Source organism: Oncorhynchus mykiss, chromosome 30 (genome assembly GCF_057628025.1).
Source record: "Oncorhynchus mykiss isolate SJ-2025 chromosome 30, ASM5762802v1, whole genome shotgun sequence".
Lineage (NCBI taxonomy): Eukaryota > Metazoa > Chordata > Actinopteri > Salmoniformes > Salmonidae > Oncorhynchus > Oncorhynchus mykiss.
The window spans coordinates 32,148,734-32,163,076 of NC_143051.1; the positions used below are offsets into that span (position 1 = coordinate 32,148,734).

General features: G+C 42.6%; 1 protein-coding gene across 12 annotated transcripts in view; it reads left to right on the plus strand.

Moving 5' to 3' along the window:
* Positions 1 to 14,343, plus strand: part of LOC110488308 (semaphorin-6D) — a 136,180-nt gene that overhangs the window by 79,991 nt on the left and 41,846 nt on the right. For 9 of the 12 annotated variants that reach the window (XM_036971696.2, XM_090228419.1, XM_090228422.1 and 6 more), the window contains one exon: positions 5,277 to 5,403. The gene's annotated coding sequence lies outside the window, so the exon portion shown is untranslated. Of the gene's footprint in view, positions 1 to 109; positions 2,023 to 5,276; positions 5,404 to 14,343 lie in introns of those variants that run through there. The other 3 variants (XM_036971697.2, XM_090228420.1, XM_090228423.1) reach the window with 1 other exon arrangement.

Below are 14,343 nucleotides of genomic sequence, written 5' to 3' on the forward strand. Positions count from 1 at the left end.
GACCGAACAGGCAGAGAGAGGAAAAAAGAGGGGAATAAAGTAGTGAAAGAATGAAAGAATAGACAGAACACTGGTGAGAAAGTGAGACGGGGAGAAAGTCAGGAGGCCTAATACAAACAGAAGGATTGGCGAGGAGGGCGTGCTTGAGAAAAAGGGATGGACATTTAGAGGGGAGTTGAGTGGAAAGGAAAAGAGAGGAGGAAGGAAGTGGAGGTTCATTAAGTCGGAGAAGGAGTGGAGTCAATGAATCATGGCCTAACGAGGATGAGCCTCATTACGACCCAGTGTTGCTACAGGGACGGATTGAGAAAAGGGAATCTGTTAAGGCAGGCTGGGATACTCGTTAGAACTCATTTATCATTGGTCACGTAATCATGTCTGCTAGCGTTCAGGCCCAATCTTCTTGAGGAGACATTTTTGTTCTTGAGGGACACATTGAGAGAAGTGTACCTGTGGTTTAAGTCCGATTGAAGAGAAGATGGGCTCGAAGATTAATGAGAAAATGGGCACCTCGGAACTAGGAACTCAAACTAGCGGGAAAGATAGGTGCTCATACACCCAGACAGGTCACTTCTGAACATTGGACTAATCCAGAGTACATTTTCTGGAGCACCCATTCGTCTTTGCACTCACTTTAGTGGAAGTCTGACAGACGCCATTTCAAATTTCTCTAAGGGCTCACTTGACGAAAACTTCTCCATCTTGTAGCCTTTTTAAAAATTATTATTCTGATGGTATACACAGCATCAAGCCCTATCATATCAAACTTGAAATGCGTTAATTAAATGGAGATGAACAAAACAGTTGAACAAAGACACTGTCATTACACACATTGCTATTATATTTTGTACTGATAGCTGATGAAAAATCTTGTATGGCTCAGTTTAGTCAGCTGGAGTGTGTCCAGAATCTACGCAAAGAGATGCTGTCTGTGTTGGGCTACGCCATCTCTTTGTGCTGATATGATTTGGCTTAAAAACCCAAGATCAGATGAACCCTCTCTGAACTCTCTGTAGTGACTTTGCAGCAAAGTATTAAACACGCACACACCTACACACACCTGTCACTGCATCAGCCAATTGTAAACCCATTCTAGGATTGCAGCCTCCTCAGAACTTTATTGTATGTAGATTGTCTTTGTCTTTCTATTTGCCCTCTTTCAGTTGAACTTTTCTTCAACTTCTCTGTCTCGTCTTATTTGTTCCAGTCTTTCTTGCAACCCAGGACTGTGTGAGTGTGTTTGCCTCAAAAAGCATCTTGCTTCAATCAGTTGAATCCAGTTCAGAATACAAATTAGTACTTGTATTTTAACAGCAACAGTTCCCACCTAGACTAGTTTTCAACAATATTTTTTTTACAGTGAGATGTACAATAGGCTTGATCATTTTTCATCTTCATCTATACTGTTAATAAGGGTTGCACATCAGTAACTAGCTAGCTTGCTTTGGTGAATGTTAGCTATTAGCTGTGTACAAGACAAGGGGATTGTTTGAAAGAGAAACTCACATCTACTACTATGAGAGTTAGTTAGTACTCCCTTATTTATGCTTATCATCACCTGTTATAAAATGACAACAATGCCTTGCTAGCTGACTTACTTTTCCACTGTGGAAGCACTGTTTCCTGAAGCACTGTTTCCCGAAGCATTCTGCCCTTTTCTGAAAGAACTCCCTGGGTTTACCATCGTGCTGTGGATGTTCGGTCAGGACGTGTCATTTTATTCATTTGTTTGCTTTGAGAGAATCATTACTAACATTCACCACTTCCCCACACAAAACACTTGGTGGGTGCTCCTCGTTAATTCTCAAAGTTTGTATGAAAGAGAGAGAAACTCATCCCCGTGTTTGTGTTTCATGACAATTGAACATGTGGCTAGCATGAGTCCATTTGATGACAGCGGTGAGTGATGGCGAGTGGGAAGGACAAGTCAGTGGCTGACAGCGCATCATCTGCTGCTGAACGACAGCGCTGCATCATGTGTCGCGGAGTGATCTTCAAGAACACTGCAGAAAAAAAGATCCGGTGAATTGCAAAGTACACGGGCATTTCCCTCTCGCGCAGCTGCCAAACTGAGCAGAGACCGCTGCGAAGCAGAGAGTGCAGATGCCCTTGGCCAAATCAATTCCAGTAATTCATGAAATATTATACATTTACTCTGACACGTCGCAACCCACCATTAACAGGTCCAAGTGGTTCGTGACCCATACTTTAAGAAAGGCTGCTTTAAGTCCATTGCGTAATTTTTTCTTATTTCCATTTTCTTTACCTCTGCATCAACTCATTGCTGCCTGCTCTTATTCTCTGCCTCTCTCCCGCTCTTCCTTTATTTATTGGTCTTTGTCTCAGCTCATGGAACAATCCAGATAGATTCACTCTAGGTGTGTTGTCCATGAGAGGTGGATGTCACAGGCACACCCTTTTACACAATCCCGCTCTCAGATTGGTGACCTATTGTAAAGGATTTTCTACTGCCTTGCCTAGAGTGAAACTGGGAATCAACAGGAAAAATTTCTCCATGACCCAAACGTTCCGTCTATGAGTACAGGCAGAATGCCTTTGGAATGGCTGGAGATATGACCAAGCAAGCTGCATTGATCTCTGTCTTAGCATGCCATTATTTCCTCCCAAAGTCAAACCACTCTCAATAAATCTCCAAAATACATCAGTGGAGTAATTCATTGGCCAAACACATTAAGCCATTGAAAGCACAGCTCTGGACAACTGCCCCGGGATAGCCAAACAACCAATTAATCCAGTAATCAAACAACAAGACAGATACTGTAGACAACTTGTTTAAGCATGCATCCAACACTCAATTAAGTTTTGACATGCTGTACTAAAAACCCATTGGCAGTGTAAAAAGATCATAAAGAGAACGCCATTATCGTTGGACAAGCGATATAAACAAAGGCATTTCTGAAATGAAAGGGCACCGGAACGAAGAAAGAGTGTGTACTTTGGGTGAAAGACTGATTGATAAATAAATGGTAGATCAACAGAAAGGCAACAACTAGGCTCGGTGTGAAATAATAAAAAATAAAAAAAATGGTATTACAAATCCTGACTCAGAGGAAGTCGAGCTGACGGACCGATTTGAGAATGGGAAAGGCAGCAAAGGGTGACATGGGCAAAACGCCCAAACAATGGCAGGTCATATCAGGATAAAACCTTCCAAAACATTGTTTTGTTGGAGAAAGCACAAGATAAAAAGCCAGTGACAGGATAATACAGCTGGATGCCGGATCATAACAATGGGGCCATTACAGGCCTGAGGGCTTAGAGCCTTTGGATTCGTCTCTTATTCGGCTTCCTATTGGCCAGGTGGTCTCTCTGGGTTGCCGTTGCTAGCAGGTTGCTACGGTAGCAGGTTTTCTCTGGACTCACCTCAGTGGTCATGTTTCCCTCTGGTAAAATTAGATTAGAGAGCCTCAGCCAGTCTCCTGTGGGTCTTCGTTGTGTGTTTAACTCTTGAGCTCACGCTCGTTAGTCAAGTTCAATTATAATTGGACCAAGACTTCCTTTAAAAAATCTGATTAGTAAAGGTTATTCAACAAAAAAGTTCCCTCCAGTAAAAAGTTAGTATGTCAAATCCAGGAAATAGGCTACTTTTAACATGGATTGTTTTTGTTTAATAGGGTCATCTAATAGCTCAGTAAGCAATTATGTTATTCTAATGATAGTTCTTTATCTTTTTTGGAATTAAAATAGCTAAATTTGCCGACAACCAGATTGTGGCATCATTTTATGATACAGATCTATTTACTTGGATGTCGTCAGTCAAACCTAATGCCACTGACCGCCATTCCCTACTAATAGTGGACCATGTTGAGGTCACCATTGAGGTTTTGACTGTCATCCACTCTTGGCTAGGGCTGTGCGATATGGCTAAAATATCATGTCACGGTATTTACCCCAAAAAATGACTGTATTTTATGTTTTTAAAAGTACAAATTCTAGTGTGTGACCATACAGTGACAACACATACATTCTAAGTGATTTCAATGGGTCTTTGTCCATTCTGATTATTTTATACTGTTCAATTCATCTTCAACCAAAAGTAATTTTTAGCCTTTTCTGCACTCACTTGAGATCATTTCCACACTGCCACGTAGGGCTGCACAGTATTGGCAAACAATCTAGGCCTTATTCTTAATCGAATGGTGCAATTTCAATTTGACTTGCGATTTAGAGAAAAACACTTGGGTGAACCATGGAATCATGGAAATATAACTATTATTTTAATAATAATAATTAATAATAGTGGGCACTTGAATAAGGTGTTTGACATGACAACGAAGGAAAATGCCAGGGAGGAGTTATTGTGTCAGGGTAGGAACCAAAGTGTTGTCTGTCCTAGAGGACCTTAGAATCTTTGACTACATTGAATGTTTTCTCTTAGCTACTTAATGTAGCTTACATATTCATGCTTCATGTACAGTATTCCTCTTTTTGATTTTGAAAATGCTGTTGCACAAACAACATGCTGATTTATGTCTACACCATCACTGGTATTATGAGTCTGTATAGCAAATTACGTTTGCTCTGACATTTATTAGCTAGTTAGCCAGTAGACTAGCGATTAGCATTAGTGGCTAACAAGATTTAGGCCCAACTTGCTAAGAAAAGACAAACCAGCTGTTTTCAGATGTAAGAAACACAAACTAACAGTGTAATTATAGAACGCTAGTGAATTTATATTAAGAAGCAAAGTGAAAACAGCATCGCTGTCATCAACATTGTTGCATGTCCTGCACTGACCATGCAGACTGAACGCAAGTGTCTCGTGGTAGAGGAACAACGAATGCGCTCCTTGAGTGACAGGGGGCGGGGCTAGGTCTGTTGAAAGCGGCATGGCGATAGCGAGAGCGGAGGGAGATGACTCAAGTAGCGAAGTAAAGTATAAAAATTTACATTAAACATGGTGCATCACATTTAATAAACCAAACATTCAAATACCGTTATTGAAGGTAAAAACCCAAACCAATCCGTGCATCAATACTGGTATATCGTAAAATACAGTATACCGCCCAGCCCTACTCTTGGCCTCCATTGCACCTCAAACAGATGGATTTGTTAATGTCTCCTGGTTATCTGTTTATCAAGATGTTTATATACTACATTAGCAGGCCCTCTCACTCCCACTCTGTCTCCTTAACCACAATCGCAAACCCTGGATTGGACAGTCAGAGGGGTGAAGCGAAAACAAGATGGGGCCGTTTTGTTGTGTGTTTATAAAAGTCAACGTTTCTGATTAAATGTTGTTCTTGTTATCACAGGACCTTGCTGAGGACCACTCTGCGGGGGTCCACCCCCACCTCCCTCTCTTCTTCCTGAACCATTGTGAACTTCAACGATAGTGACTGATTGGACACTGCATCTGCCAGTCTCAGCTGATTCTAGACTGTGAGTATCAACTAGTTTCTCTCCTATTGCAGGACATGGTTAGATTTCACTTTGAGCACTTCTGTTCTCAGCCTAGCCATTTTGATTTCATAATGCACTTTATTCGATCAGCAAAGTCCCAAAGCCAAAGTATTGTAATCACTCTATAGCAATGTCGATCACAACCGTGATGTAGTTACTGGCACAATATCTAAAGTGATAGTACTTGTATAAACTCTGGAGACATGGTTAGCTAAGTCCATTGTGTGTGGCCCTAACGATATTACTCGGATCTCTCTCAAAGTTGGCACTAGGGCTGGGAATTGCCTAGGGACCTCGCGATACAATATTACCACAATACTTAGGGGCCAATACGATATGTATTGCGATTCTCATGATTCTATATGTATTGCGATTTGATACTGTGATTTTATTGCGATTCGATGTTCCAAACATGTTGCTCACCATGTGTCTGCTGTGGAGGGAAAAGAGAGAGCCATGAGAAAATGAGTTTTTATCCGCCATGGGAAAAAAAGTGCTTAAAACAAATTGCCGCCCTTTTTAAAAAGATGGAGAACAAGCTATGAAAGAAAAATATTGGGAGCTTTGGTGCAACCAACTAGCGCACAAATAATATTGAGATTATTGTCAAAATGATACGATATATTGTAAAAAAAAAAATAATCCTGACATGTACCTATAGATTTTTTGCCCCACCATCACTAGTTTGCACACGCAAAGACGTGGCTGCCCAATGACACAGGCACACAAAGCAGCACACTTCAATGTCAGCTCTACTACTCCATTGCTCTCAACCTTCGTTAAGTCCGTTTGAGTGACTAGACGGCCTTGGTTAGCTAACGGGCTGTGGAGAGGTTATTTTTGCGGACAGATGGGTCTCTTCGCGGCTCTTGTCCTCCTATCAACCATGTTGGCAGAACCCTTTGTGTGGGTTTGAATGAGACTGCTGCACTTATAGGTGTGCCGTGGTCAGCTTTGTACAGGGAAAGTCGCCGAGAGTAAAGGTGAAAATAGACACGGTAACACTCAACAGAGTCATGGTAGACCATTCAGCGCCGGTGTGGGGAAACCTTGTTCGTTTTGGGCCAGAGTGTTGACGAGTTGTCAGCCATTGTGCCACAGCAATTAATTTTAGTCAGTATTTGGATAGAATGTTGGCTCACCTGAATTTTCAGCTGTGCTGACGCTAAATCAGGCCACTGGAAAAGCACGTGAGATTATTCTCAAATGTAATTGCAGGGCTAGCCTTTCCTCACTAACAACCAGTTGAGTGGTTAACATAGGGTCAGTTTTAAATAATGATGCACCGATATGGCATTTTTGGCCGATGCCGATATCCGATATTTTCCTTGCCAAAAAACCTGATACCGATAACTGATATTTAACATTTTAGCGGCTTCTTAAGCATTCTAGTACAGTTAAATAGTTAACACACACACACAGACGCAGCTGTCTAAGGCACTGCATCTCAGTGCAAGAGGCGACACTACAGTCCCTGGTTCAAATCCAGGCTGTACCACAACCGGCCGTGATTGGGAGTCCCATAGGACGGCGCGCAATTGGCCCAGCGTCGTCCGGGTTGTAAATAAGAATTTGTTCTTAACTGACTTGCCAAGTTAAATAAAGGTTACACACACACACACACACACACACACACACACACACACACACACACACACACACACACACACACACACACCACTGACCAAAAAGTTATTTTGTTGGCATTTACGTTTGTCCCCATTACCAGTAAAACATAATTCAAACCTATTTCTTTCACTTACTTGCTGTGCTGTTGCGCTGTTCATTTGTTCAGTCGTTTCATTCTCAACCAGGATTTCTATGGAACACCGTTTGGGTCTTTGCATGTCAAAAAAGATACACGTCAAATAACACTATTTGTCATGTCAAATAAGCTTGTTGACCAATCAGGACCTGAATATGACTGCACGTCACATAATAATTTAACGTTAAACTAGACATCGGGCCGATACCGATGTTGGCATTTTCTATCTAATATCAGCCAATTCCGATATGTTCACCGATTATATCGTGCATCCCTAGTTTTAAATCATTTGATAAATGGGGCATACCTTAAGCCAAAAGGGAGGACATTGGAATTATACTGACCCTGTGTAGAATGTCCACTTTGTACGTTCTGAATATTGTATTTGTTTGATTATGGGGTTTACACCTGTCCTCTACAAGGTTTTCAATCAGCTAAACCCTTGTCTTGTGACGAATGGATACTTTTGTAACTATGAATGTTTTCTTGCACCACTGCCACAGACACAGTTGGCTACCGGACATTTTAAAAGCAGCAAGAAAACAAATTAAACGTGCATTATCTAGCTAGCTCGTAATTAACAATATATTACAATATTGTAGAAGTGTTAAATAGCTAGCGTTAGCTCGTTAATTTGTAAAGAAGAACATGGCTAACTTAGCTAACGTTAACGTTGTTAGTTATGTTGGCTATAATGTCGTTACACGTTAGCTAGCTAATGTAGCTACTGTACGTAACTTACCAGTCGTATAGTCCCTCTACCACCTTCTCTACTATCATGGACAACACCTTCTACTCCAGCTGGTTCACATGAATGGTTTCTCAGCTCCCTTCTTAGCTGCCGACTTAATGTCGGACCACTATTTTTTACGGCGGAGTCACTGTCCCTTTCCATACCCCCGACGTCAAATACAGATTCTCCCATCCTCTCTTCTTGGTCACTGCAGTGACCCAGCAGTTTTCGAGTGTCCCCAACAGCAATATTTTTCCTGGCTGCTATTTCCTCCACCATCTCTTCAAGCTCTTGTTTGCTGAAGTTTTTATTGCGCTTTCCTTGGTAATCCATTTTTGTTTTTGATATAGCTAGTCTGATGGCAAAAAAAATAAATCTTGAGACATAAAGCAGATAAATAAATGTAATAAAATGTAAATATCAACACTTTATTATAGTGGGCCAAATCCTATCATCTCTGTCAAAAATACTTATTTATTGGTTTCAAGCTTGTCATTAATGTCAATGCCACATAAGAAGATATTTCCAAAGTTCTTAGGAAAGATATTTATGAAGTTCCTAAGAAAACAATGAATTCCTAAGAACATTTTGAGGAATTGCACTTACTATCTTATGAACTTCTTATTTTTTTCCTTAATAATGTTTTGTGAATCCAGCCCATGGTAAGCAGAGCTAACGCAAAATAGCAATGAGAAAAAGAGGAGGATGACTTAGTAGAAAAGGCTGAAGGAGAAGAAGAACGAGACTAGCGATAAAGGAGAAGAGAGCAGTCACGTTTTGGCTTCCGATGCAGGTGGCAAGATGACATCTCTGGTGATAACAGGCACTTAGCTCTCACACTCTAGCACCTGGAGCACTCCCATTATGCACTTCTACGTTGGCACAGAACAGCACTGGAGGTCAAAGTATTGATTCCCCAACAACCGGCTGTCCAGGGAGAGAGTAACCACAGAAACCCAGTTCTGGGATGTCCTCATCACGGGGCATGACACAACCTTTTTCTCAAAGTGACGCAGAAGGGGGACTGAGGCTCTCAACCACACTAACACACACCATGCATACATACATACACACAGAAATGCATACATCCACTTGCTCTGACACAAACACACACTGACACACACCAATCACTTGAAATCTTGCGAAAGTCTGACAGGGCTAGTTGTTAGGTGGCATCTCCACCAGGGAGCAGAGCCCAGAAAGAAAAGCACTTCTGTGATTCAAAGCCCTCTTGCTCGGTAATCACTCCCATGTCTCACTGTTGCCTTCAGCTCCCAGCAATTATCGCTGCGTCAGCCGGTCCAGCCGAGTGTTAGGGACACTAAAGACTGGTCTATTTTTAGAACAAATGAGGCCACAGCTTCTGTCCCTATCTGCTCACAGACACACGCTGACAAACTGTGAAAGGAGACTGATGAATGCGGAAAGTTATCGGAAAATGGACCAATCTATGGGCTCACACAAACACACACTTGCTGTACACAAAGAGATACACACACACTTTCTCACAAACGGTAAGGCTCAGAGACGTGCACTTTCAGGAAGGTTGCAGAATCAGTTGGGTGTCGGTCGTTTCAAGAGAATGAGGACGGTCAATCCTTTCTACCTATCTATGATAGCTCTACTATCACAGACAGTGTTTTATGGACTCGTGGTTAGAGGCTTGGCTGAGTACAGAAAGACAATGTCATCCTTTGTTGACAGAATTAATATGCCATAGATGAGACTGGTACAGTAGCTGGCTGCTCTGAGGAGGATCAATGTGTTTGGAACTGTCCTGGGATCAGAAGCCAGGGTTGTATAACATAACATTGCATGACATGCGTGGTGTTATAGGCTGTTCTGAGTACAAAGGCATCAAACGAAGTGGACCAAAGCAGCAGGCTCTAGGTCAAAATGAGAGGGGAGAAAGCAAAGTGACATGGGGAGAAGAGAAAAACAACAGAAGTACAGCCAAAAAGACTGGCGATTTGAGTTCAAGAGACATTGAGGAATGATCCGAATTTGAAAGATGGATGATTGAAGAGAGAGAAGCAGAAGAAATAGCATTGAGAGAGAGAGAGAGGGGGAGGTAGAAAAATGTCAGAGAATCCAAAAGTGGAAAAAAAGGGGATGGGGGGACCTGCTTTTCATCTCTCCCTGATGAGTGAGGGGCTATTTTTAAAACCCTTCATCTGTCTAATCATTCCTCGGAGTTCTGACGTTCATCTTTCGCCTCTTGTCTTTAGCGACCGTCACTCGTTGTTCGGCATCCTCGTTTCCATTGAGTTTCTCTCTTTCAAACAGTTTACTGACAGTCTCTTGCCCTCCCCTTTTTTATGTTTTCTCTCTGACAAGCGAAGAGGGGAACGACTGATGCGATGCAAAACGAGGTCCCCCGTTTATTTCCAAAATGGAATTATTTCTCTCTTCCCCAAACAAAGTTCATAAAATAGTCATGAAATGATATCTGAATCATAGTGACTTGGTCGTTTCTTGGGCCCTGCTCTCGCACTCTGTTCTTACATTTGCATGAAAGACACTTTAGAGTGTCTTTAGTGCGCCAAGGACATGGACGTTGATTAAGGAAGCTCCCCGCATCTCTCTGATTCAGAGGGGTTGGGTTAAATGCAGAAGACACATTTCGGTTGAATGCATTCCGTTGTGTAACTGACTAGGTATCCACATTTCCCTTCTAACTTGGCCCTCTTGAGGGCAACTGGCTTCAAATATTTAATTAATATAATGTCAAAACCCCCCTCGCCTCCTTCCTCCAGGCAACGTTGGCTCTTTCTTTCTTTCTTTCCGCTAGCTATTTGTCTGATGCAGCCCTCCCTGGTCCCCAAAGTGGTTCTGCTTGGCGACTTTGGAGTCGCCTGTGGAAATTCCACAGATGTCAGCCAAGAGAGAAGAGAAGGGCAGAAATAGAGTTTAGGAGGGGCAACGGAATGAGACGCTAAGACCATAAATTGTGTTTCCAAGAGAGGCCCGATAACAGAGGGCTAATGTTACCACGCCACCTCCCTTCTCACTGTACCCTATTGCCCAAAAGGCTACACCCTCCGGTGCCGAAGAAATATGAATGGGAGTCAATGACTGATATGAATGGCATTGTGTTGGACACAGGTGGACATGCGCGCGCACACACAAACACATACGCTTGCACACAGACACACATACGCATGCACTCAGAAACACACACACAGCCAATGGATCCCCCACCCTTCATGAGCGATGCCTCTGCAGCTCTCTACTGCACACAGAGTAATGAGATCTTCGGGCCTGTGGAGCCCAGTGCATTTATCACATGCTCACACTTAATGGTCCCTCTGCCACGGCTTTAACGCCACGCCTGCTACAAACAGGACTGTTTATCTCCACCGTCTCTCTGCAGCTGTGTGTATGTGTGTGGTTGGGAGTGTACTGTCTTCATTGTTGATGATCACTCTCTCTCTTTCTCATGTGGTCTCTCTCCAATGCACTCCTCTTTCTTTCTATCCTGATGTCATCCATCTCTATCTCTCCATCCCTCCTTTCTCTCCCATTTTCTCTTTTCTACGAGAGAAGGTTCTTTTGGTGTTTGTCCTTCAGCGTGACACCAAGCACACGCAGTGAAAGATGGCTGCTGGATTAGCTGTCATGATGAAAGCTTATCCCAGTTTTTCTCTCACGGTCCAGTGCCGTGTTTCAAGGCACTCTCTATTTTAGAGTGAACACATTATTTCCCTCTCTCTTTCTCTCTTTTTCCTTCTCACACACACACTTTCTTTCAAATTCAAATAATTTTATTTGCATGAGAAACATTGCATAAATATTGCCAAAGCTTCAATGTATACAATATTTTAAAAAAAGAAAGTAAACACTTTCTCTCTCTGTGAAGGACTTTTAAGAGCAAGCATTCACAAAAAAAGTGCATTGCTTTGTTGTATATCAAGACAACTGAACTGATATGATTTGTGTTGTCTGTAGTCTCTACCAAATTCAAATCCATTTTAGGCCTATTGAGCCAGAGGAATGATCTTGCATTTTTTAATCAGGTTTAACTCTGATCAGCCCTTTTTACCTGGTTTTCCTCTCACCTAGAGACCATTCGTGATAAACAGTCTTATGCGTTTCGGGTTAACAACACGCCTTGCCAGTTGGTACCCTGTAAAGTCTGTAAGATGCCACAACAATGTAAGAGCAGACACAATGATGAAGTATTTCATCACAGCGGAGAGCGCTAGGAAGCGAGCAGGCGAGGCCGTTGCATTTTACGCTGCCTAGCGCCGTATTCAAAATGGAGGGCTTAAGAAGTGCACAGATAAATCCCATTGATTCATAGCGTGAATTTGCATAGACTGCGGTAAAATGGAAAAGCACTCGTACAAAGCGATCATTCTATTGTGTCATGAGGATATCGGGAAGCGGGGAGCTCTGCTTTGTACCTAACCCTCTCCTTTCTGCTTTACCTCTTTATCCTGGAGGGAAGGTAGTGCAGTCTGTACAGATGTTTAATGGCGCCTTTGAGATTCTCCAAAGCCTCTTTGTGAAAGTACATTACTACAGACTCAGCCATGGCTGGTCATTGATTCCTCCACCCCCCCTCCCTCCCCACACCATTCTGTTAGATCAGTGGTCAGGCCATTTCTCTATTTTAATGTGAGGCAAAAAGTGATTATCCATCTTTTGAAACAAAACGTGTTTTATGGGTTTCCCTGTTTCATCTCATGTTTTACTAGATTTGGTTTCAAGGCTATTTATTTCTACTTCTATGACATAACAGGCAAATGCCTCTGTTGCTGAGCACAAAAGCCTTGCGTTGTTAAGTGTGAAACACCAAACAAGCATGGCTGAGAAAGAGAAACTGAGAAAATATGCATTTATAATCGCTCCGTGTTTGTTCGAGCTTTAAGTGTTTATGGAAAAACAAGGATAACACAAGAGAGCGACAGAATGAGAGAAACAGACCCGTTGAGAAAGAGAAAGCGAGACCCGGGGAGAAAAACAAAACACACGCACAAGACAAAACACAGACATCACATTATCCTAAAATGATCCTGTGTGGACCTGGCGGTTTCAGGTGTGCGTGGTGGAGCTGACGTTGTGATGCTCAGAGGAAAACGCTAGCGCTCATCTTTTTAAAGGGCCTCCTAATGATCCCTGAAGGCTGCCTGGCTGGGTACTGGCCCTCTGTGGGGAGGAAATGGAGGAATTAGCACAAAAGGAGACGCCGCCCACCAAAGCCGCTGACCACTGGGATATTCCCAGGTCGTGCCAGGGTTCCGTGACAGATCTCGTTTCTGCCGCCAAAGCAGATACTTGGATTTTGGCAGGTGGGTGGCGACTGGCTAGGAGTAGATTGGCAGCTGACTTGCTTAGCGAAGGGGATAGCCATGTCCTACGGATCATCAGAGAACGGGAAAGAGCAGTGCAAGGCACACACACAGATGGAAATTACACACACATGGAGCTGAACACTGACATGTAACACACACACACACACAGATAGCGGCACCTTGCATCAATTCACACACAAAAACTGACCTATAGCAGTAGATAGGTACTTCAAGCTTCATTCATGAAGGTTACTCAAGTTCAACACAAGCAATGGTCAATACCATCTAATCAGTATTCCTGTCGAAAAAATTACTTTTTGTTTTGCATAGAACATGCAGCAATTGATTTGTGCTACGGACAACATTGATGTCTCCAAGCACAAACAACTTTCTCGGAAGCAGAAGCGTATGTTATACCATCAGTTATTTTAATGACCACTCATAATGCAACTGTGTGCATTTAGATGACATCACAGGGCACGTGTACTGCATTTGTTTAATTTTCAGGCTCAGGTTCATTAAACCCATCTTTAAATGTACCTATGCAGTTTAGAAATGTTAAACATGATGTTTAGAGGCCTGGATCTTGGATATTTCAGTCAATATATCAATGGCACACTTTATTTTGGTGCACTTAAGGGTTTGGTTTACAGGTCCCAGTACAGTTGCAAAAGTGTATTTGAATGATTGCCAAGCTTCTCACACACTTGCTGCTTTGCTGTGTGCGTGTTTGATAAGCCCTGAGTGTAATATGTTAATGCTCGCTGAAGATTTTCCACTGATATTCTCAACCTTTTACAGGACATTACGTTAATTTAGCGAAATGCTTTCACACGTCCGCACACACAGCTAATTAGATATCTTTGGGAACAGACTAAAACTCCTCTTCATACTTCGTAAGAGGCTGTTGCTATCAGCACCATTCCAATGCTATCCTTCCTATCCCTTCATTTATGTCTCTGCCAGTTGAGATCTGACCGTTCCAAGGCTAATTTGCGTTTTGCTCGGGTAGAGTCTTGTCAACACACCCCCGTCTCTGCTAATCTGTGAGCCACGGTGTCTGCCAGGGTCCCGTAAAGTTCACTCATGTTAGCAGCCACCAGACCATTAGGGGCCCACCACAG